Source organism: Thalassophryne amazonica, chromosome 2, assembly GCF_902500255.1.
Source record: "Thalassophryne amazonica chromosome 2, fThaAma1.1, whole genome shotgun sequence".
NCBI classification, from domain to species: Eukaryota; Metazoa; Chordata; class Actinopteri; order Batrachoidiformes; family Batrachoididae; genus Thalassophryne; species Thalassophryne amazonica.
This window is the reverse complement of record NC_047104.1, coordinates 119,227,248-119,253,500: the sequence shown is the minus strand read 5'-3', so window position 1 is coordinate 119,253,500 and position 26,253 is coordinate 119,227,248. Positions and strand designations below refer to the sequence as shown.

Sequence of the window (26,253 nt, the reverse complement as noted above, 5' to 3'; positions counted from 1 at the left end):
GGTGTGTAACTTTGCAAAAACAATGTCGGACTCTGTAGTTTTCTCTGGGCCCCTCCCCAATCAGACCGGGAGTGACATGTTTAGCCGCATGTTCTCCCTGAATTGCTGGCTGTCTGAGTGGTGTCCAAAAAATGAGGTGGGCTTCATAGATAATTGGCAGAGCTTCTGGGGAAAACCTGGTCTTGTTAGGAGAGACGGCATCCATCCCACTTTGGATGGAGCAGCTCTCATTTCTAGAAATCTGGCCAATTTTCTTAAATCCTCCAAACCGTGACTATCCAGGGTTGGGACCAGGAAGCAGAGTTGTAGTCTTACACACCTCTCTGCAGCTTCTCTCCCCCTGCCATCCCCTCATTACCCCATCCCCGTAGAGACGGTGCCTGCTCCCAGACTACCAATAACCAGCAAAAATCTATTTAAGCATAAAAATTCAAAAAGAAAAAATAATATAGCACCTTCAACTGCACCACAGACTAAAACAGTTAAATGTGGTCTATTAAACATTAGGTCTCTCTCTTCTAAGTCCCTGTTGGTAAATGATATAATAATTGATCAACATATTGATTTATTCTGCCTTACAGAAACCTGGTTACAGCAGGATGAATATGTTAGTTTAAATGAGTCAACACCCCCGAGTCACACTAACTGTCAGAATGCTCGTAGCACGGGCCGAGGCGGAGGATTAGCAGCAATCTTCCATTCCAGCTTATTAATTAATCAAAAACCCAGACAGAGCTTTAATTCATTTGAAAGCTTGACTCTTAGTCTTGTCCATCCAAATTGGAAGTCCCAAAAACCAGTTTTATTTGTTATTATCTATTGTCCACCTGGTCGTTACTGTGAGTTTCTCTGTGAATTTTCAGACCTTTTGTCTGACTTAGTGCTTAGCTCAGATAAGATAATTATAGTGGGTGATTTTAACATCCACACAGATGCTGAGAATGACAGCCTCAACACTGCATTTAATCTATTATTAGACTCTATTGGCTTTGCTCAGAATGTAAATGAGTCCACCCACCACTTTAATCATATCTTAGATCTTGTTCTGACTTATGGTATGGAAATAGAAGACTTAACAGTATTCCCTGAAAACTCCCTTCTGTCTGATCATTTCTTAATAACATTTACATTTACTCTGATGGACTACCCAGCAGTGGGGAATAAGTTTCATTACACTAGAAGTCTTTCAGAAAGCGCTGTAACTAGGTTTAAGGATATGATTCCTTCTTTATGTTCTCTAATGCCATATACCAACACAGTGCAGAGTAGCTACCTAAACTCTGTAAGTGAGATAGAGTATCTCGTCAATAGATTTACATCCTCATTGAAGACAACTTTGGATGCTGTAGCTCCTCTGAAAAAGAGAGCTTTAAATCAGAAGTGCCTGACTCCATGGTATAACTCACAAACTCGTAGCTTAAAGCAGATAACCCGTAAGTTGGAGAGGAAATGGCGTCTCACTAATTTAGAAGATCGTCACTTAGCCTGGAAAAAGAGTCTGTTACTCTATAAAAAAGCCCTCCATAAAGCTAGGACATCTTTCTACTCATCACTAATTGAAGAAAATAAGAACAACCCCAGGTTTCTTTTCAGCACTGTAGCCAGGCTGACAAAGAGTCAGAGCTCTATTGAGCTGAGTATTCCATTAACTTTAACTAGTAATGACTTCATGACTTTCTTTGCTAACAAAATTTTAACTATTAGAGAAAAAATTACTCATAACCATCCCAAAGACGTATCGTTATCTTTGGCTGCTTTCAGTGATGCCGGTATTTGGTTAGACTCTTTCTCTCCGATTGTTCTGTCTGAGTTATTTTCATTAGTTACTTCATCCAAACCATCAACATGTCTATTAGACCCCATTCCTACCAGGCTGCTCAAAGAAGCCCTACCATTATTTAATGCTTCGATCTTAAATATGATCAATCTATCTTTGTTAGTTGGCTATGTACCACAGTCTTTTAAGGTGGCAGTAATTAAACCATTACTTAAAAAGCCATCACTTGACCCAGCTATCTTAGCTAATTATAGGCCAATCTCCAACCTTCCTTTTCTCTCAAAAATTCTTGAAAGGGTAGTTGTAAAACAGCTAACTGATCATCTGCAGAGGAATGGTCTATTTGAAGAGTTTCAGTCAGGTTTTAGAATTCATCATAGTACAGAAACAGCATTAGTGAAGGTTACAAATGATCTTCTTATGGCCTCGGACAGTGGACTCATCTCTGTGCTTGTTCTGTTAGACCTCAGTGCTGCTTTTGATACTGTTGACCATAAAATTTTATTACAGAGATTAGAGCATGCCATAGGTATTAAAGGCACTGCGCTGCGGTGGTTTGAATCATATTTGTCTAATAGATTACAATTTGTTCATGTAAATGGGGAATCTTCTTCACAGACTAAAGTTAATTATGGAGTTCCACAAGGTTCTGTGCTAGGACCAATTTTATTCACTTTATACATGCTTCCCTTAGGCAGTATTATTAGACGGTATTGCTTAAATTTTCATTGTTATGCAGATGATACCCAGCTTTATCTATCCATGAAGCCAGAGGACACACACCAAGTAGCTAAACTGCAGGATTGTCTTACAGACATAAAGACATGGATGACCTCTAATTTCCTGCTTTTAAACTCAGATAAAACTGAAGTTATTGTACTTGGCCCCACAAATCTTAGAAACCTGGTGTCTAACCAGATCCTTACTCTGGATGGCATTACCCTGACCTCTAGTAATACTGTGAGAAATCTTGGAGTCATTTTTGATCAGGATATGTGTACTCAGTAGTGTGTAAATCTGGCGTGACTAAGTGTGAGCTCCCACCTTTGCTGTTGGTTTGGGGGGGCATGAATTACCTATTCGTCCAAAACACATACGAGTGACGGCTCTCCCCGCTTATTCCACAGGGCGCTGCTGTACTATGATCGCCCATGATCTAAAAAAGTGCTAAAGGCCCTGTCACACATTGACGATTTAGCCAGTGTATGCCAATTGTATTAACGATGGCATAAGTCCAATAAGATAAGGGTAAGTTTTTATAAGTTAAGAGCATGTTGAAGTATGTTGAAACACGCTGAAGCTCGCTGATGTACGTCCTTGAGCTCCTCCAATAATTTTGGGCATGCTGAAAATTTACAACGAGTGCCAGCGTGTGACTCATATGCCCGCACATTCGGGACATAAGTTGTAGGTAAGTTATGTGATTGTTGGCGCACGTGTCATAGGTCTACATACATCCATTAATTCTGGCCACTGATTGGTTGAAACCTGTAGTCCTCATGTGGGCAGACTGTTTCGTTCACACACGGAGTAAATCTGACCTGTTCATTTCAGTCCAATTCACCATCACAGATGGACATGAACCCACATAAAGCTTCTGATGTTTGAAAATGACATCTGGAAATACTTTAATTCATGGCTGGAAACGCAGCGTTTTAAAGCACGTCCCTCTGTGGTTTTTCTGCTCCAGGTGCATTTCTCAGCTGGTGTCATGCACTCTGATCACACAGAAGCACTGTGATGATTTAAACTTTTAAAGCGTCATCATTGTCGATGTGATCATCAAACGACCTGATCGATCGATCAGGGTGATCACACCTGACTAATGCACTGTAACTCTAAAGTGTCATCGCTATGGTGTGATCATCAGACAACCTGATCGATCAGAGTGATCACACCTCATTAATGCGTTGTTTAAACATTTAAAGCGCCGATCATCACATCGACAGATCAGCACTTCATTCAGATCACACCTGATTGCAGTCGACTGGTGCTTTAAAAGTTTCAATCATCACAGCGTTTCATTATTCAGGTTTAAAGAGTCACAGCCCCATTCATTCACAGCAGTGATTACCACAGCCAGTTGACTCATCAGCATTCTGTACACAATGAAAATGGTCCACCAAGATAAAAAATGAAAAAAAAAAAAAAAAAAGTTAAATTGCTCTGTTTCCGACCGGCACCACATCGTGCACTACTGACCCGAACCACTTGGTGGAAACGGGGCTGTCGACATCCGCTGGTTAATCGTCAAGGTGTGACAGCTGCATGAATTTATTAGAAGTACACCAACGTGTGCCAGTGTTTTAATACAGATCATCAAGGTGTGACAGGGCCTTAAAACAGGATGAAACAGCTTAATCCGGCTTGCCTCCTCCCAGGCTGGTTTATAAAGTGCAGATCTGGCAACCCGCCTCAAAACGAAAGTAAACCGCGCCCTGAGCCGGAGGTCCAGATGCTTTCCATGCGCGTTTTACTATTTGTAAACGCTTGACAAATATTGAGTTGGTGTTTTCTTTTAATGATGACTGGAGCAGTGCACTTTAATGTTTTTGATGATTGAATGAAACGTGTTTTTAATGGCGTTCTGCAAGCTGCCTGAAATGCTTTGTGATGGCAAATTCTGCTGTTTTTCCTGCTTTCCTCACAAACACAACTATCATTTTTGCGAAGCGCATTTGAATCAAGACATTAAATGTAGTTTCACATATGCTACAGTATTTTTACTGTTGTAATGCTGAATGATTTAAAGCTGTGAAATAAATGTGCACACAGTGCATACAGGATTACAGCTGATGACGCTAATGCTATCTATTAAATATTGTTTTATTGTTCTGATTGTCAAATCTGGGACACATTTAATGGACTTTGTCCACCTTTCTTTGGGCAAGTTACAGGAATTTGTCGCATTGTTATCTATAGATTCAGTCACGTCTGTGTATTTACATGTGGCAGATGCACGTCAGCATTAACAGGCTCTGCCCCCCACAGCGTTCTACAGGAGCGACTTGCGGAATACTCAGAGCACATGAGCCAAACAATGTAACAACAGTCTATTCACGACAGTCAGGCTGACTTGCCAAGACTAGAAAGTGACTTTTGCCTGCCTCGGAAAAACAGAACAATGTTGTAAATCCTGGACTCAATCAAAGTTTGTAATTCATGATGAGTCGATTATCAAAGAACCTGAAAGTATGTTGTATATTTTGGGTAAATCATTTCTCCACTGGAATGTTTTTCATTTTGACTGACATCTGGCACTCGCTTAATCTCGGCTGTGTAGTTTTCACTCTAAACATGCGACAGATGGGCTGAGCAAATTTTTTTTTTTTTTGCAAAGCAAATGACAAACACACATATAAGCTGTAGATGCCTGCCAACGCTGAGATAAAAAAACACCCCAAATGGTCTTTTATCATTTAATCTGACACCACGTTAGGTGACTTGCTGTTAAAATGGAATCAGAAAGAGCTGGAGATTTCAGATTTTTGTTTATTGATTTATTTACCATATTTACATTTTTTTTCATTGCATTGAATGGGTGGTGGCCAAGTGGTTAGTGCACTTGATTTCAGTGTAGAAAGCTCCCAGTTCAAACCCCACCCTTGCTACATTTCTCCATGTAATGTGGAGTTATGTCAGGAAGGGCATCTGGCATAAAACGTGTGCCAAATCAACATGCAGATCCACCTTGGATTTGCTGTGGGGAGCCTGAGTGCAAAGAAGGGAACAGCCACAGGGACTTACTTACTCACATTTTTTTCAATGTGTCACTGAGTTGTACTGCAGTAGTCCCATACTGGATGAAACTGCAGATATCATAAGGCCAAATGTCTTTGCCCATTCAAGTAAAATAATGAATGTAGTTGTTGTACAATAGACAAAAGTGGCTGTATTATGGTGTCTGTAAATATAAGTTGGCTTTACTTTTCAGAAGTGACAGTAATATGTCGTCATCAGACATCCCAACCTCAGTGATGTGCCATTTCAAGCTCAGTGTTTGTATATTTCAAAACTCAATTATAATACAAAAGCTCTTGTATACAGAAGTTGGTGCATCCAGAAGCGTGCTAACAGCAAAGTGAATAAACTTTAAATCATGCTGTACATTACATTAGATTAGATAGAACTTTATTAATCCCCTGGGAAGACTCCCTCAGGGAAATTGAGGTTCCAGCAGCATTGTATAGCAGCACACAGGGTAAGAAGCACACAAAGTATCAAAAGTAGAAGTAAAAAAGAATTTGCAAAATGTAAATATAAATACCAGAAATACTGCTCGCTACTGGCTACTACTCTTCCTCTCCTTTCCATCCTCTGTCTTCCTGTTAGTCCGCCTCCCCCTGAGTAAGAAGTTGTACAGTCTGATGGCCTGAGGGACACAGATGTCACGTGGTGAGGTGTAGCTGTTTCACATGGTCTGAGGAGACACATTTTCATATTTAAGGCTGATCATGGGTCAGTTTTCAGGTTGATGTTATTGACAAGTCTGTTCACACAGTGGAGCCTCTGTGTCTTTATTTTGTTATCCTGCTGTAAGTATCAACGCAGTTATAATATTTAGTTAGATCATCTTATCTGTCCACAGTTTCCTCAGCTTTAGAGAATGACACAAGTTCACATTTACAGTTGCATTTGTTGCCCCTTGCTGGTTGCTATCTCTCCCTGTCTCCTTCTTTGCACCAATTCCAAAACTTTCTGCACCTCCAGTAGCTCAAACAGCACTTTGTGGGAGGAAATAGTTGTGCACTATGTCACATAAGCTAGATTCTGTGCTTACATTTATTTCGGCCCTGTAATAGGCTGTTACATCTGTTTATATCAAGTACAAATGTCCAACCCTTATCATTATTATCAGCATAAATTTTATAGCAGTACCTTTATCAAATTTGCTGTATTGTACAGTCCTACAGGACACAATCAGGCTGTTGGTATTTAATGTAAAATGAATATTCACATGGGTTCCAAATCAGTTTCATATCGAAAAAAAGGACCTTTTTAAAATGAGTACATCAGAGAAATGCTTAATTTATTCAAATTAATAATCATTGACTGTCTGGCAGTGTGCAGTCACTCTGAACAAACATGGGTTGACATACAAAGTTGTTTTGATTTCAAACATTTTTAATTACGTAATAAATGTAAACCTGTGTAGTACCAGGAGTAATCCATGCCCTTTATGCATATGTTGTGACAAAGCAATGGTAACCGTTTCTGACACTCCTCAGGAACACTGAAGTTGACATCACCTTGCTTGCATCATTTTGTGTTGGGTAAGAACTTGTTCTTTTGTAATATCCCTCAGTAACGACAGTCGGGTTTGCAGTGACTTGTTATCTCACAGCAGCAGGAGCAGCAGCAGGAAGGTCCTACTCGCTGACCGTCTGGACCCCCAGAGTTCTCTGCTTCCAGGGATGTTTCTGTAACCTTTGCATCACATTGTTGTCCTCACAGTCAGTCCTAGAGTTTGTCCTTTGGCATGAGTCTGAGGTTCGCTGATGACTCAGACTTGAAAGTCTGGCACATATTTGTAGGCATGAGATGACTTATTATTGTTATGCTCCACCACATGATGACTCTTCTCAGTTTCTTGTTGGACTTGCATGCATGTCGGAAACTGACCAGGGCTACTGGGCTCGAGTCTGTGCTGTCTGGGAAATGCAGGAAACAGGAAACTACCTCAATTCACTTCCTGATTGGCTGGAGAATAGATGACTAAAGAATTGTGGGGTTTTTTTCCCGCATGGCAACAAACTAACACAAAGCAGATGTACTGAGACCAAGAGAGAGGCACAAACATAGTGCCGCTCAGTCGGCAGCAGGCTGTGCTTCATCTGTTAGTGCCCGTCAGTCCTCAGAGACGTGGGGAATTCTCAGCGGCACAGCTGGAGTTGGGATTTTGCGCTCATTAACAAAAAGGCATGCAACGTTGTTGTCACTGACAGAGACAAAGGTTGATTCAGATCACAATGCGGTGTATGTTGTAGACACACATACACACACACAGACAGTTGGGAAATTGCAGCATTACAGCAGCCACTTCCTTTGTCACAACACCAGACAAAAAGAGCGCTTAAGATTCAGACAGCAAATAAACAAGTAAACACAAAATGGTTTTAAAACTATGAAAGTGAAACCATGTTATAATGTGAAGAACAAGGCTCATTATGCATATAAACTTGTAAAGTAGGCATGTGAATCTCATCATTGACAGCAATTTGATACGCATCTCGATACACTACCAGCGATACGATGCGATACGATTCCTGTTCCCAATTTCATGCGATTTCATATGTATTTGATGGGGATTCAGTTCCTCACAATGCGATACGATGTGATTTGGTGCGATATGATGCGATTCAACATGATGCAAAGAAATTATTCCAAAAATTTAAATAGAAAATAAGAAGCTGCAATTCAGTATGGTACTATGGTATTCTTCTGATTCTACTAGAGGCAGAGAATTTGTTTTACTCCTTATAAGCAGCAAAATTACCAGATACAACATTAAGGAACAGAATCAGTTCCCTCATATGTGGAACTTGTAAGATGTCACTCTCAATGAGTGACTTAAAGTGAGTCACTCACTGACAAAGTACCGCCTTAGCAAAAGTAATTTCAGATACTTTTCTCACCAGTTTTGCCGAGTTATGGCCCAGTCACATGGCACACGATGATTCCTGAATGAAGGGAAAAAGTAAAAAAAGTCACAGTTCGTTGAGAAAAGGTGGACGAAAGAGCTTTATCACCGAACAGTCTGCGAAGCAAGAGCACAAAAGGGACGAAAGAGGAACTTAATAAAACCGAAGCTAACGATCTCGATGCTTTAAATGAAACGCGCCTTGAGCCACAGCTGGAGCAGTGTGTGTCTGCATCTCTGAGTTCCAGGACTCGGCGCTGAGACGGAGCTCATAGCACCTGAGTCCTGGAGAAACTGCAAACAGAATCTGTGGAGATCTGTGCGCTCGTCGGTGGACCACCTGCTCTGGTTCCTCATCCAGAACAAAAGAGGGATCATCTCCTTCATCATCAGAATCCACACTGTCTGTTGACACGCTGCGCGCTCCGTCTTGCTCCAATAAAAAAAAAAAAAAGTGTGCCGTGGTCACTGCTGTATCACAGTATTATGTTCTAAGCCATATACAACCCCTGGCAAAAATTATGGAATCACTGGCCTCAGAGGATGTTCATTCAGTTGTTTAATTTTGTAGAAAAAAAGCAGATCACAGACATGACACAAAACTAAAGTCATTTCAAATGGCAACTTTCTGGCTTTAAGAAACACTATAAGAAATCAAGAAAAAAAGATTGTGGCAGTCAGTAACGGTTACTTTTTTAGACCAAGCAGAGGAAAAAAATATGGAATCACTCAATTCTGAGGAAAAAATTATGGAATCACCCTGTAAATTTTCATCCCCAAAACTAACACCTGCATCATATCAGATCTGCTCGTTAGTCTGCATCTAAAAAGGAGTGAACACACCTTGGAGAGCTGTTGCACCAAGTGGACTGACATGAATCATGGCTCCAACACGAGAGATGTCAATTGAAACAAAGGAGGTTATTTCCACCAGATGATCACTGATCCACAACTTGAATTCTTTCTTCCAGAACAGCTCTTTATATCATCATTTTGATTCATCTACCTGTTGCCACATGTACAGAAGGACTGGATTATCATTCCTACACTCATATTGTTATATTTAATAAAAATAATAAGCGCATGCAGCTGCTGCTGCTCCTGCTGCTGTTGCATTCAAGTACCGTCGGAAATTACACAACTTTTTTGTTGTTTCAAATTCAGCAGTTGCTTGTTGCAAAATAATTAATTACATCCACACAAAAGATTAATTCTGGCCTATATAAGGTGCCTGAGACCATTGAAGCTGACCTCCACACAGATAAAAAAAAAAAAATCCAAGCAAGCAGGCTGCGTTTACCCTGTAATTTCCTACGGTACATGAAGTAGCAGCAGCCTCAGCGCTCACAGACCGGCTTCTGCACTGTGTGAAAACATTCAGCTGCTCCAATGAAGTCAAATTAAACAATAACGTTACAAAAACTAAACAAACGATAAAAAAAATGGCAAGAACGACAGCAAAACGAAACACAGACGAATTGAGGTTTTCGTTGCCCTTTGTTCAAAATTTTCAACAGTTGAAAAATCATGATGAAGCTCCAGCTGCAGGAACGAAGCTGCGCGAAGGTTAAACAATGCCAACGAAAGTCCAAATTTCTTGTTTCGTCAGGGCTTTATTGCCCTTCATTAAGTGCCATGTGACTGGGCCATTAGGGGGCACAGCGGCAGCCACGGCATGCTTTCCAAATGACCTGCATCTTGTCAAGTGTCCCATCTCTTTAAAAAAAAAGCCAAAATAATTCCAAACGCCTTATTTAAATGTTTTAGGTGTGTCAAAAATCTCCTAAAACTGCTTGTGCCATTGTCGCGGGCTCCATTTTGAAATAGATTTGTTGCGGTAGAAATGTGCTTTGCTTTCAGGCTTCTGTCCGTGGTGCATTCAATGTGTGTCGGAAGAAAATCAATGCAAGCACGCAGCGACCGATCCATCGTGATTTCATTCATCAATTGATTTGATGCACACTGAATGAATTGTTAGACTCGCATTGTGATTAATCGCCACATCCCTAATATAAAGACATCAGCGTCTTTGTTTCTGTCCCGCTTTGTCTCCCCCCTCATGATAACTGGGAATATCCCGACTCAATTGCAATGATTGGTAGCCAATTTTAGATCTGCTGGAATCAGATTTATTAAACACGGATGTTACAGTGACCAGTCTGTGTTCCATCCAAAGAGGTTATAAATGAGAACTAGAGTCCGCACTCCCAATGCTGCCTACTAAACGCGAACGTCCCTTCATGGACAGCAGCATGACACCTCCTAACTGGGAAAATATTGACGAAGTGCCTGGATGTTAATGTATTTTCAAAGGGGATATGCGACTGAACACACTCAGAAAAAGGAAAGTATTAAACTTACTCTGACACCCACACATTCCCAAATATTAGTGTTGAAAGTTACACGGATCTGATCTGTTCCAGCTGCTGAGAAGTCCTGCTCCTGCTGTGTTCAGCGCAGCATGGCTCCTAAAACAATACATTTATATATATTACATCTTTACACACTTATCCTTTATTGACCGAGTTTCATTCATAAGGTCAGTGGTGTGAGGCTGTGACTGTGAGCAGCACAGCGTGGATCAGTATAATCTCAGAGCAAAATAAAAAAAATCGTCGGTCTTGTCAAACAATTTTAATCACTAATGACAAGTATTTTAACTAGACATCGGTCTAGCAGGGGAAAATATCAAGTAGACAAGACTAATTGAGCGTCCATGCGAGCTCCCTACTGAGTAGCCCGGAATTAAAATGGCGACCACACCTTCTTGCTGGGACACGGCTTGGTGCGACTGCAGTCTCTAGTTCTCATTTATTAACCACTTTCATTCCATCTCAGTCTGCTTCATATGCACAGTGCTAGTGGAGATGTCGCTGTGCAGTGTGCTAAGCTGCTAGTTCATCAGAAATGTGCATTTCATAAGCACATTTATGCTCTGCTTCGCTTCAAATGTGCAACAGGTTCTAACAGATGGTGCAGCTAATCACCTCGTGTTTTCCGCATGACACATCGTCAGTGTTTCCTGTCTGCTAACAGGCACTGTACAGATTCATAGCCAGAAGGGCATGGAGTCAGGGGACACTCCCCCCCCCCCCCCATGTTAAAGTCCACTTTTAAGTCATATTTCAAAGAAATTTTTGCATATACTACTACTTCTGCTGCTACTGATATATAAACTTATCATTCAGTATACAGTATAAAAATGAACACGATCATTCTGCTGGTCTCGATATATCGCCCTTTACATGCGCATGTGTTGTCACCAACAATTCAGTGACTTCTTTTGTCCCTCTCAGCCTTCTGTCAGCCTGGAGGCAGGGACTATGTGCTCAGCTCCCCCATTGTGTGAGATGCTACACCCATACACACAAACACACGGGGACGTAGTAACAAACAGTGTGCCGCAGCACACAGCCACAGACACACACAAGACGTTTTCATGATGTGTATGCACTGCCCCTCCACTCACTGTGATTTTTTTTCCTGCTAATGCATTGAAATAAACAAAGTTATCACTTTAAAAACAAGTCACCATAACACAAAAAACACACTTGTGGAAACATTGATGTAAAATAAACTTTTATGTAAATTAATCTGTACAGATCAGCCGTGATCCCTTACAGCAGCATCAGTGGCACAAAATGGTCTTAAAATAATGTCGACAATAATATGACAATATTATTGATTATCGTGATATTTTCTTAGACAATATGATGTCCAGCAAAAATTGTTAGCGTGACAGTGTTAGTGTGACCCAGCCACCAGTCTCCCTCATCTTGGAAAGATAACTCTTTCGCTTGTTGTGTCACTATGGCCTTGCCTTACAATATAAAGCGCCTTGGGGCAACTGTTTGTTGTGATTTGGTGCTATATAAATAAAATTGATTGATTGATTGACTCATGAAAGGGTCTTTTTTTAATCAACCGTAGTCTGTCTTCTCATGTGGGACCTATTTGCTATGGGAGGAGCTACCAGAAGCTGATGCCCCAGACAGCACAGCTTCCGGAGAGGAGGCCTTGGAGAAGACAGTGGAGAGATTATATCTCCCAGATGGCTTGGAATGCCTCGGGATCCTCTAGTAGTTGTTAAGGCCCACTGACATGAACATACATTTGCTTCACGCAATAGCATGAACATCGTCGTGACGATCCCACCTGCTTTTCTGCAAATTGGCCATTGAAAACGGCTGTAATCACTTCCTGAATCACAGAGGAGGCTGTAGCCGGAGCCGTTCGCACATGCACAAACACCTAACTACCTGCAGAAAGCATTTTGAGCTGTCTAAAAAGGTTATTATTTGTCATGTTTATATTATCATGGTGTGATAAAACAGTTGTGTGTCCTTTCCTTCTTGTGTACAGCTGTTAAAGTATGTTTATAACAGATTTAACTTCTTGTTATAATCCTTCAGACGAGCTGCGCTCTGTTGTGATCTGCTGACGTCACCACTCCGTCTGTTCACTTCGTCTTTACTCCAGTTGACGAGCTGCACGTAGTGTTGGAGATTAGATCCACCACATAGCATGACATTTGCACGTGAAGCAAAGGCATGCTTGTGTCAGTGGGCCTTTAGATGACTTGGTTGAGGATAGTAACGTGTGGGATGAGATGCTTAGTCTGTCGCCTCCATGACCCAGACCCACAAAAATACAGCTACCAGTCTTTGATCCATGTGGTTCAACCATTATTGCTGGTTTATGATGATGTTTGTTTGTATTATGTTTGTTTGAATTATTTTTATGCTGCTTCCTTGGCCAGGTCTCTCTTCTAAAAGAGATAAAGAGATTTTAACCTCAGTGAGACTTTAGCTGCCTAAATAAAGGTTTATATGTATATACATATCCATTTTCTATACCCGCTTACCCAATTCACCTAACTTGCATGTGTTTGGATGTGGGAGGGAGCCGGAGCACCCGGAGGGAGCCTACGCAAGCGCAGTGAGAACATGTGGCCTTCCTTCCCATGACCTTCTTGCTGTGAGGCAACAGTGCAAATGAGTTTCTTTACTTTATCATTTGTAAAAATCAGTTAAATAACTAATAAAGCATTAAGGAACAACTTGAATTGAAGGTAGCTTTTTTCTTACTCCATTGCAGAGCTGTTTACTTGTCACATCTATAGAGTGAGTTAACTTTAAAATACTTGTAGTGTTTTCTGTGGAAGTGTAACGCTGCATTCACATCTCGGCGACAGAAAAACTGTCACAACAGTCATCATAGCATTGCAAAATTCCTGTCATCTGCAAATACTGTCATTTTTCAGCAGCTAACAACACGAACAATAATTTACTTCTTTGAAAGATATAGGAGAGTTTTAGCATTTGCACAGCTTTATAATTAAACAGGAAGCCATTGCTCTGATAGCATAAAAAATAAAAAGTAGAGATCAATTCCTCTCTGTAATGTCAAATTAAAAGCAGGTGACTCTGCACTTAAATAATCCACCTCTTGCTGTACATTTTTCCTGCATCATAAAACAACATCCGGATTATCCTTGTTGCTGGGGAGCGATGTGTAGCGACAGAAGCCGGCCTTCTCTTTGACAGCTGGCCAGCAGAGGTTCTTCACCCCCCCCCATTTGAACTGAACAGGACACAGACTGAAGAGAAGTGGGACTTGAGTCATGTTTTTGAGACTATCCATGAACACTTGGCTCGGATTTCTGTTAATGCGAAGGGTTCATGTCCCATATTGTAAAAATGTGGATTTAGGCAGTCAGTTAGAATGCCTGCTTTGTTTACATAAGAGGTTTTATTTGAAATAATAGTTAGGAGACTTTTATTTAAACTTTTATTGGCTATCACCAGGAGTGGAATAAAGTGGCCTGCGTCTACTCTCCCCCAAATGTTCCATTGTTTCTCCTGTCATGTGTCAAAGTGTGACAGACACGTGATGGAATTTGTCAATCAAATCAGCAAAACTGCTCAAAAACTGAAGTTAATTGATTTCCTGACATATTGTTGAATAACATTATGAAGTAGTGAAGAAATGAAGTCAGTATTCTAACTGATTTAACACGTGTATCGTTTGGTAACATGAAATGGGTGGAGTTGGGGAAGGGGGCAAGTTTAAAAAGGTGTATGTAAACATATGTCCTCAGCTCTGCATATGGGTGTACATGTTATTTTGTCCTAGAAGGCCTGTTCTTTTGAAAGTAGTTGGCTGTAAACATCTCTGTTGACTGTTGAGGTGCAGACTGTGTTTGGGTCTGAGCAGCTTTTGGATGGTGGTATAGTCCGGGTGGCTGCAGAAGCTCAGGGTGTCCTTCAGATGCCGCGCGGCAGAGGTAGGCCTTGTTCCCTCCTGCGGATGACCTCCACCTGCTCACAATGACACAAGCGTGAAAACATTTACGATGCTGCACACCGTGCAGCTCAGAGAATAATTCTGACAAAGCAACCTGAAAAGAAACGGGTTGAAAAGATTTAGAGCAGATGGCTCTGCGCATGTTGATTAAATTAGGTTGTTGAAACAGTGTTGTCCTCTAACACGAGCAGTTTGCCTCGTACAGGACAAAAAGTTACATGCAAGTTGTTCTCTTTTTCCTGTGCTTGTAGAAGATAGCATATCTACCTCCCACTGCAAAGCCTATTGTGTCCTTTTTTGTGGAGGTGAGAAAACACCAAGCCTTTTCTGAGAGTTCTGTAAACGAGTGAGAAATCTTGGATTGAGTGTTGAGGTTAACCTGTGTCTTGACCAAGACTTACAGGCCATATAATGCTGTGAAAGCAGCTAACTCTCTTTCCCTTTAGCTTCTCCACACCTCACACCTCAAACGCTGCTTTGAAACACTGCACTCCTGTCTTGAGTGCATATAGCAGGCTGCTGACTCTGATTTCTGCCTTTCATGTTTCAGCAGATTTGAAAACTGCTGCGCTTTGTGCTCACTTTCACGCTGTCTTTGTATATCCTGGAGTGTGCATTTGCATGCATGTTTGTGTTTGCTCCCCACACTCGAGTTTTCCTTTGAGCGTATCTGTGTGAACATTAGCTCAAATACTGTACATGCAGGAGAAAGAGTTTGATCAGTAACTGTTTGTCAGAAGGACTGTGGCAGGCGGCGCAGCCAGTAAGCGACGCTCCTGCATATTGCAGCCCACGTGGAGTTACTGGAGGTTTTATTAAGCACATGGGAGCATTTTTGCCGTTTGTGGTGAATGTCTTCTATTTTGTCACAGGACACCCATTTTGCAGACTGTTAATTATTTCTTGCTTTTCTCATCTTGTGTTTGAAACACTCTTTATCTGCTGGTTTAGAAAATGACTGGACAAACCCTCCATGATGTCACATGTAGGGTTTCTGAAGAGCTGGTTTAAAGCCATCTTGGCAGTGCCTGAATGTACCTAAACCCTGGCCAGTGGGACCTGGGTGGGACAACTGAAGCCCAAACAGGTTTCTCATCTAATAGTTATCAAACAAAGTAAGCTTAATCTTGGTCCAAGTGTTTGATTAGCTCAAATTTTTTTGTGGACTGGGTGGTGGTTTTCACAACCGGTGGCATGAGTGCCCACCTGGTTCTTTCTGTGTGGAGTTTGCATGTGCTTCAGCTTCCTCCCACTTCCAAAGATATGCAGGTTCGGTGGATTGGACACTTTAAATTGACCGTAGGTGTGTATGGATCTGTTTGTCTGTCTGTGGCCCTGTATATGTTCCCCCCATGACCCCTGATTGGAGTATTCGGGTATAGAAAATGAATGAATATTGTCTCAAGAAGGCAATATCATTGGAGCTAATGTCACCAAGCTATCCAGGGGTCGAAATACATTTTTTTACCTACTTGCACTGGTGCTAGTAACAAAAAAATTACTTGCACCAAAAAAAAGTTACTTGCACAACCAAAAGTCAGTGTTATATCAACCTTAAAACTCCTCCACTGATGTGTCAGACTCTTCCTCTCTGGGGAGAGTTTGCCGCTGCTGCTGCTGCTCTCCCCTCAGTTTTTTCTTTTTTTCATGTGTGCGCGTGAACGAATCGTCCGTGAAGATTATTTTATTTATTAACTACACAGATGTATAATAAAACAAATGGTGACTGGTTTATAACACAATTATGACAGAGTTTCAGGGGAGAGAGAGCGAGGAACTACGGAGCCCTGGAATTGTCATCGCAAAATGTTTTGCATGTGGAGAGAATGTGCGCACGTTTTATTATATTGTGGGCTTGTTGTATTATATTGTGCGCATGTTTGATGATATTGTGTGCTTGTTTTATTATATTGTGTGCTCATTTTATTATATTGTGCGCATGTTTTATGATATTGAGCGCTCGTTTTATTAATTTGAGAGCACATTTTATTAATTTGTGGGCTCAATTAAAGGAAAATGTGCACACAGATGATCATGGGCAGAAAAAAATATCACTTTAAGTGACCTCTCCCAGTTCCATAAGGAGCGCAGCCAGTTTTTTTTTTACATGCGCGCGCGAACTGTTCATCCGTGAAGATAATGTTATTAACTACACAGATGTATAATAAACCAAATGGTGACTGGTTTATAACACAATGATGACAGAGTTTGAGGGGGAGAGAGAGAGAGAGAGGATCCGCAGCCAGCCAGTTTTTTTTCTTTTCTTTGTTTACATGTGTGTGCGCGAACAAACAAATAGAGCACAGCAACTCGCGCCATGTGTCAGAGTCATAAAATGCAGGGAAGACAAAGACAACACATTGGAAATAGTTTTTTTTTTCTTATTTATTCCTTTATTGGTTCATTCTACTGGTGCTTATAGTTGATAAAACTTGGATAAAGTTACTTGCACCAGTGCAAGTGCAATATAAAATTACGTGCACCGCTCAAATAATACATGCACAAACTAGCATATGCACGTACTATTTTGAGCCCTCTCTTCACCAAGAGAGAGCTGAGTAGGGGGGCAAAGCTCTCGATTTACCGATCGATCTACGTTCTGACCCTCACCTATGGTCATGAGATTTGGCTCATGACCGAAAGAACAAGATCGCGAGTACAAGCGGCCAAGATGAGTTTCCTCTGCAGGGTGGCTGGGCGCTCCCTTAGAGATAGGGTGAGGAGCTCTGTCACTCTGGAGGAGCTCTGAGTCGAGCCACTGCTCCTCCATGTCGAAAGGAGCCAGCTGAGGTGGCTCGGGCATCTTTTCCGGATGCCCCCCTGGACACCTCGCTGGAGAGGTGTTCCGGGCACGTCCCATCGGGAGGAGGCCCTGGGGAAGACCCAGATCACGCTGGAGGGACTACATCTCTCAGCTGGCTTGGGAACGCCTTGGGGTTCCCCCGGAGGAGTTAGGGGAGGTGTGTGTGGATTGGGAGGTTTGGGAAGCTTTGCTTGAGCTGCTGCCCCCGCGACCCGACTTAGGATAATCGGAAGAAAATGGATGGATGGATTTCGAGCCCTGCTATAAGTACCTGCTAATTAGTGCTAATGGGACAAACATACAGCTTAAATAATACTAAAATTTCACTCAACAGCAGTACTGGAGTACAGACATCTTAGTACGTTAGCGCAATTATCCGTACAGCAACCCAGCTCGAGTCCACAGTAGCCACTGCTAGCGGCCTCTGATAGTGGCTGGTACCAGCACACACCATCACTCAAAGTAACCATGCCCCCAATTATTCATAACTTTTTGGCTTAAAATAGCTTAAACTGATGAGTTATATTAAAAATCATCCCTGAAATGAACATGTTTATTTCTGCTGTAAAGGTGGACATTTTAACATTGGCATCTATGGGGAGTGACTGTTTTTGGAGCAAGCCTCAAGCAGTTATTCAAAGAACTTTTAGGTTTCAGTACTTCCATGTTTGGTTCATTTTCCACCGCCTGAGGTTGGGGATTAGGAAAATTTCACAGTTCTTGCCTCCTCTCAGTTCTGGAGCGCTTCTGCAAGTTGGCTCTTTCACTGTGTATTGGTGACACCAGGTTTATTTGAGACATGCCTGAGCAGGGATGTGGAGAATGGAGATGTGGGCTGTGCTGTTTCAGAAGTCCTTTGGGTGTTTTGATGTTTTTTTTTACCTTGTGCAATCCTGGATGATCAAAGCCACAGTTTATCTTGGCGGGTGAATCTGCAAACGTCTAACATCCATGATTCAAGAACAGACTGTGTGTGTGTGTGTGTGTGTGTGTGTGTGTGTGTGTGTGTGTGTGTGTGTGTGTGTGTGTGTGTGTGTGTGTGTGTGTGTGTGTGTGTGTGTGTGTGTGTGTGTGTGTGGAGGGGATTCATGGAGTGAAACCATGAATTGAAATTTAGGTCAGAAATGAGAGTTTCTGAGGTTAACATGCTGTCAGTGAAAGTTTCAGGATGAGCCAGCTGAGATGTCATTCTGATGGGGCGTCTTATTCTTCCAAAATATTAACCCAAATGCCTATCAATCTACATTTAGTTCTGCAGATAACTGAAACAATCCTTCAAATGATGATACAAGCACCAAATTTGGTACAAATGCACCTTAGCCATTACTTTTTTGAAAAAACAGACTGGCCACTTGAATTTTCAATAGGCAGCCAGGTAGGGGTTAACTGAAGAATTACACAGGGGTCAAAATAAAAAATTCTCCAATCAAATTGAAAACTACACCACATTACTTGTCTCATCATATCGATTCCAAAAAGGTATAGTTTGGACTATCTGTGACTGAATGTTATGGAGTTATGGGGTAAAAACAGCAAGAATGGTGTCAAAGGTCAATTTCAGTTTGTACAGGGGTCAAAAGTTACAGTGGCTCCAATTTTGGTAAAAATGATGCAAATTATTGGTTGAGCTAATAGGATTAATAAATGGAATCGTTTTGACTGTGTTGAATGCTTGGTCTCCAAAGTAAAGGTCAAACAAGGTCGACGTCCATTGGATTCTATGACATACGAGGTTTGTTAGTATCGGACCTTTTTAATTTTTGCGAAAACCTGATGGATTTTAATCACGTGTGCTTGCATGAGCAAACTTTGAACCTTCGTGCGCATGCGTGAACTTTTTTCACGCCTATCGATTGTATCATTTTCTGGTAAGCAGCCTTTGTGTGAGGTCGTGTGCTGTGCGCTCGGCGGATTTTCATTTCAAGGAAAAAGACGTTACGACTGGAGCAGCTCTACTGCATCAAATTTTGCGAGAAACTGCACGACAGCCAGGTGGAAACCATTTGGATTATTCATACGGCTTTCGGTGACGATCCTATGGGCATCACACAGATTAAGGAGCGGTACAACCGGTTTAAAGACGGGCGCACAACGGTGGAGAGCGAACCACGCGCCGGTCGGCCATCAACATGCACAAATGACCAGATCATTTCCAAAGTGAACACTGTCGTGTGACTGTCCGAGAAATTGCGGAAGAGGTGGACATCAGCACTTTTTCGGCACATTCCATTGTGACAGAAGATTTGGCCATGAAAAGAGTGGCGGTGAAATTCGTGCCGAAGCTGCTGACGGCGGAGAAAAAGCGCCTGCGTGTTGAAGTCTCACAGGACATGCTGTGACATGCCTACCTCTTCCACAATTTCTTGGATAGTCACACGACTGAAAAGTCACCGAAAGCCGTCTGAATCATCCGAATGGTTTCCACCTGGCTGTCGCCCAGTTTCCGCCGAGCGCACTGCACATGTCCTCACACAAAGGCTGCTTACCAGAAAATGATGCAATCGACAGGCGTGAAAAAGTTCACGCATGTGCACGAAGGTTCAAGGTTTGCTCATGCAAGCACATGTGATTCAAACCCATCAGGTTTTTGCAAAAAATAAAAAGGTCCGATACTTTTCTAACAGACCTCGTATGACATATGTTACCGTGTAATATGATAACTAAGTTTGATACATGGTCCAAACTGTTAAACCCTAAATTAATGCGTGTGTTCATTTAATGATTACTTAACATATATTTCTGGTGACTTCCTTAGATTAATATGCAGACTATTAACAACGTGCAACATCATCAGAAAGCAAATTTATGAAACAGTCTTGTCATACCGACACATTGGTATAGACCAATGCAAAAGTAAATCCCTTCGGCCGCTAGCTTGTTTTCACCCGGGGTCACCACAGCAGATCCAAAGTGGATCTATGTTGGTATAAACCAGTATATAAAAAAATATTCAGAACTGGCTGTTGGGAAAGTGTAGGAACACGGACCCACAACAGGGGGCGCAAATGAACGGACAATGGAGTAAGTCAAAAGAACAACGCTTTACTGTTGTGAATGTGCACAACGAATACAACCAATTACAGAAATGGACAAAAGTCAATACACAAAGGTGTCGTGTGGGCAGGCTCGAAGATAGGAGACGCCTCTCCAAGGTAAGACCGGAACCACACGGCTTCCTCCGCCACAGGACCCCGGGAATACTGGAGCCGCCAAGTCCCGAACTCCCAGGTGGCCACTGCCTCCGCGTGTCGGACCTGGTACTGCTGGCGAGGGAAAAAGAACAGTTAGATGGGGGCGCGTTTGCACCCAGAACTCCGAACGGCAGGAAAGGTACCTCCACCTCTCGTTGGAACAGTAAACCAATAACTAGCTCAGTCAAAACTGTGTACTCAGTAGGCTTTGATATGTTACCTCTCTGGTAGAAACGATATCTCGGCAATGAGGTGGAGATGCCGTCCTGCTGATATACCCCACTGATGATTGCCGTCAGCTGTCTCAGGTGATGGGTGACAGCTGTCACCGAGGCTGCTCCCGTGAGGCGGCGGCGCCCTCTGGTGCCTGGAGCCCGCACTCCAGGCAGGGCGCCCTCTGGTGATGGTGGGCCAGCAGTACCTCCTCTTCAGCGGCCCACACAACACTGGCCATATTTCTTCAGACATTTTGTAACACTAACGTGTCGACAATAAAACAATATAGATTGTTAGACTGTGCTGCTATTTTGAGCATATGGTGGAAGCATTTCTTGTATATGAAGAATTTGTCAAAAGTGAGAACAGCACTCAGAGAAGATCAATCAATCAATCAATTTTATTTATATAGCGCCAAATCACAACAAACAGTTGCCCCAAGGCACTTTATATTGTAAGGCAAGGCCATACAATAATTACGTAAAAACCCCAACGGTCAAAACGACCCCCTATGAGCAAGCACTTGGCGACAGTGGCAAGGAAAAACTCCCTTTTAACAGGAAGAAACCTCCAGCAGAACCAGGCTCAGGGAGGGGCAGTCTTCTGCTGGGACTGGTTGGGGCTGAGGGAGAGAACCAGGAAAAAGACATGCTGTGGAAGAGAGCAGAGATCAATCACTAATGATTAAATGCAGAGTGGTGCATACAGAGCAAAAAGAGAAAGAAACACTCAGTGCATCATGGGAACCCCCCAGCAGTCTAAGTCTATAGCAGCATAACTAAGGGATGGTTCAGGGTCACCTGATCCAGCCCTAACTATAAGCTTTAGCAAAAAGGAAAGTTTTAAGCCTAATCTTAAAAGTAGAGAGGGTGTCTGTCTCCCTGATCTGAATTGGGAGCTGGTTCCACAGGAGAGGAGCCTGAAAGCTGAAGGCTCTGCCTCCCATTCTACTCTTACAAACCCTAGGAACTACAAGTAAGCCTGCAGTCTGAGAGCGAAGCGCTCTATTGGGGTGATATGGTACTATGAGGTCCCTAAGATAAGATGGGACCTGATTATTCAAAACCTTATAAGTAAGAAGAAGAATTTTAAATTCTATTCTAGAATTAACAGGAAGCCAATGAAGAGAGGCCAATATGGGTGAGATATGCTCTCTCCTTCTAGTCCCCGTTAGTACTCTAGCAGCAGCATTTTGAATTAACTGAAGGCTTTTCAGGGAACTTTTAGGACAACCTGATAATAATGAATTACAATAGTCCAGCCTAGAGGAAATAAATGCATGAATTAGTTTTTCAGCATCACTCTGAGACAAGACCTTTCTAATTTTAGAGATATTGCGTAAATGCAAAAAAGCAGTCCTACATATTTGTTTAATATGCACTTTGAATGACATATCCTGATCAAAAATGACTCCAAGATTTCTCACAGTATTACTAGAGGTCAGGGTAATGCCATCCAGAGTAAGGATCTAGTTAGACACCATGTTTCTAAGATTTGTGGGGCCAAGTACAATAACTTCAGTTTTATCTGAGTTTAAAAGCAGGAAATTCGAGGTCATCCATGTCTTTATGTCTGTAAGACAATCCTGCAGTTTAGCTAATCATGTGTGTCCTCTGGCTTCATGGATAGATAAAGCTGGGTATCATCTGCGTAACAATGAAAATTTAAGCAATGCCGTCTAATAATACTGCCTAAGGGAAGCATGTATAAAGTGAATAAAATTGGTCCTAGCACAGAACCTTGTGGAACTCCATAATTAACCTTAGTCTGTGAAGAAGATTCCCCATTTACATGAACAAATTGTAATTTATTAGATAAATATGATTCAAACCACCGCAGCGCAGTGCCTTTAATACCTATGGCATGCTCTAATCTCTGTAATAAAATTTTATGGTCAACAGTATCAAAAGCAGCACTGAGGTCTAACAGAACAAGCACAGAGATGAGTCCACTGTCTGAGGCCATAAGAAGATCATTTGTAACCTTCACTAATGCTGTTTCTGTACTATGATGAATTCTAAAACCTGACTGAAACTCTTCAAATAGACCATTCCTCTGCAGATGATCAGTTAGCTGTTTTACAACTACCCTTTCAAGAATTTTGAAGAAGATGACTAGGTTTGTAAAAAAGTGGACTTAAACTTGTGCATATGACAAAGGTTTTAAATGTTTGAAAGTAGGCATTGATGTTCATGATAACCTACATCATGATTAGCAGTTATTTTGAAATGACATGTTTCCATGTTGTAGCATTTCTTCAAGTGCATTTAACTAGTGTCTATACAATATATTGTTGTAATGAATCATAGCAAGGACCCCAGTGCAGAGAACCGAAACAAAGGACAGTTTGAACTGGCTTTATTGTTCAAATTAGGGCTGCAGCTATCGATCAGTTTAGTAACTGAGTGTTCTATCGATTATTCTGGCATTGATTCCTAGATCCCGTTGTGCTGTCAAATTTCAGACCGGTGTCCCATCTGCTCTTTCTTTCCAAAGTCCTTGAAAAGCTTGTTTTCACTCAGTTAAACTCATTCCTGGTTCAGAATCAAATTTAGGATAAATTTCAATCCGGATTCAGAGCGCGCCATAGCACAGAGTCGGCACTTTTAAAAGTGCAGAATGATATCCTGTTGTCTCTGGACTCCAAAACACCTGCGCTATTGGTTATGCTGGATCTCACTGCAGCATTTGATACAGTGGACCATTCCATCCTGCTGACCCGCCTGGCCCAGCAGGTGGGCCTCCACGGACCTGTACTGCAGTGGTTCAGGTCATGTCTTTCAAATAGGTCTTTTACTGTTATGATTAATGACCTCTCCTCTTCACCAGCTCCTCTGACCTCCGGTGTGTCACAGGGTTCAATTCTTGGCCCTGCTCTTTTCTCGTTGTACAATATGCCATTAGGTTCTGTTATTGCCCATCATGATGTGTACTTTCATAAGTATGCGGATGACTTACAAATCTATCTGCCTGTGACCTCTTCTTCAGATACACAGTCCATTAATTCCTGTCTCATTGACATAAAGCGCTGGCTATCACAAAACTTTCTCTGTCTGAATGAGTCAAAAACTGATTTCATCCTCTTTGGATTTTCCAGCCATGTAAATTCAGTTCAAAACATCACTTATTTTGGCTCTCAGCTCAACCACACTGTCAGGAATCTGGGTGTGATTTTTGACTCAGATTCAAAATTCAATAAACAAATTGACTCTGTGGTTAGAGCAAGCTTTGCCAAACCATAAGCCCGGGCGCTCTGTGAAATCTTCAGTCTGTGGACAGGACATTCTTTTTTTTTATTTCACATTTCATTTGCACTTTTTATTGCTGTGATTTATTCAGTGTTTAGTGTATATTTCTACATGCCGTACAGAGCAGTTCAAACCAAAGTTAAATTCCTTGTTTTCTGTGGATACTTGGCGAATAACAAAGCCTTTGAAAAAACAGCTGTGGAGTGCAACATTTCCACAACAGCTGCACTGATAAATTAACTCTACAGCCTGTTGATAAAAACTCATCAAATCTGAATATAGGCTTTTTTTTTTTAAATAGTTAAACATGATTAATTTAAAGTGCTCTTCCTTTTGCTTCATCTGCGTAGGTGGAGAGCAGCCAGTGGAGCAAACCACATTTAAAAATAAATAAGTAGAAGCACTCAGAGAGTGCAAACCTCCGCCAAGGCCAAACAGACAAACAGACAAATAAACAAACGTGACCGAAAACATAACCTCCTTGGCGGAGGTAATTATAGAAATAATTCATGGAAAAATAAATGTATAAGCTTCAACAAGTAATTTTTGTGATCCACCTGATTCTGGGGCTTAGTAAATCACTGTGGCCCGATTCACTGTGCCCCGGGTGCATGTGACACACGAGTCATGTTATCAAATAGCTGATAGTCTGGAGAAGACATAACACATGCTCATTAGTTGGACGGGGTAGTCTTCTAACTAATAACAATTTCTGGGCCACCTTTCCTCTGTTGTGAGAAATAAATACAAAGACACTGACATCCAAAAAATTTACTTTGATAGTAAAAACTGACTTCACTTGCCACTTAGTTTTACCCTTAATGTATCCAAAAATAAAATGCTAATTTATATGGGGATGTCTTTATGCATAAAAATATGGCATAACTGCTGCAAATATATATGTAGTTTTGCAGATATGGCTACTGATTCACTGTGCCCCTTGGTTGACTGTGCCCCAGTTTCCCTTACTGTTATGACTTACAGTCATAGGAAGCATGTACCACACTGCAGCAGCTGAGGTAAAGTACAGTGGGTAGGATTTAGGAGTGTTTGTAGCGTGGTGTAACCAGTTATTGTAACCAGGACTTCTGCTGGCTTAGCCAGTATTAGCGGCATCAGTTGATAAACACCACCTTACGCGGTAAATATCCAGCAATTTTCCATAGACAGTGGTAGGATAGTACTGTGTGCAGGATTTATTAAACTGGACATACAACAGACAGAAGTGCCAAAAGCATTAAAAAAAATACAGCTTTCAGTGTCATTGCTGCTCAGAGGAGCCATGATGGATTGTGAATTTGGAGTACGTGGGGTTTGTATGATTTGTCGAGAACAAATTATGACTTCAGTGGCTGTTCCTGGGAGTGCATAACTGAGAAATTTGGACCTCTGAGTACAAATGGAATGCACCAATACTTACTGTATGCACCGCATTTCACATTTTGCAGTGCGTCCCCTTATAGTGCACCTGGAGGAATCAGTGGTTGTACTGGTTGCTAGTGCGGGTCTGAGGACCCCCAGTTTTGTGAAATGGAAAAATCATAGATCTTGCTTATCACAAGAGAAAGCAAGGAAGCATGAAAAGCAAAAATGTGAAAGAAAAACTGATGAGCATCATGACCAGAGATGGCATAATGCAATCTTCAACCTCACCACTAGAGCACACTAAATCCTACACACTGTAGCTTTAAGTTATGGTATGTAATGTAGTTTTTGTCCTGTATAATCTGCAGTTGCCATTATGACACCGTCACAATAGTGATGGAGGTGTTTCCAGTGAGCAAAGATTAAGTTTTGACCAGATATGTCTACACACACACACACACACACACACACACACACACACAGGTGGTGATGCACAAAGGCTATGAATATGTTGGTAAGAAGCTAGAAGCACTCAGAGAGTGCAAACCTCCGCCAAGGCCATAGGGTCACTGACCCTAAAGAGATTCCCTCCTTGGCACAGTGATCTACTCAGCAATTCAGTGTTACAACCAAAACTATGATACATACACTTTTCTTTCCTTTATATTTGACATCCTTGACCATGAAAACATACCACTAGAACTTGG

General features: G+C 41.7%; 1 protein-coding gene and 1 long non-coding RNA gene across 2 annotated transcripts in view; both read left to right on the top strand.

Annotated features, from left to right (window-relative positions):
* LOC117529793 (ras GTPase-activating protein 3) overlaps positions 1-26,253 on the top strand; it is a 149,750-nt gene that overhangs the window by 3,322 nt on the left and 120,175 nt on the right. The window lies entirely within an intron of this gene.
* LOC117529803 lies at positions 3,132-24,283 on the top strand. The gene is made up of 3 exons (XR_004566110.1): positions 3,132-4,349; positions 8,640-8,644; positions 24,273-24,283. It is a non-coding gene; the product is annotated as an uncharacterized LOC117529803 (long non-coding RNA).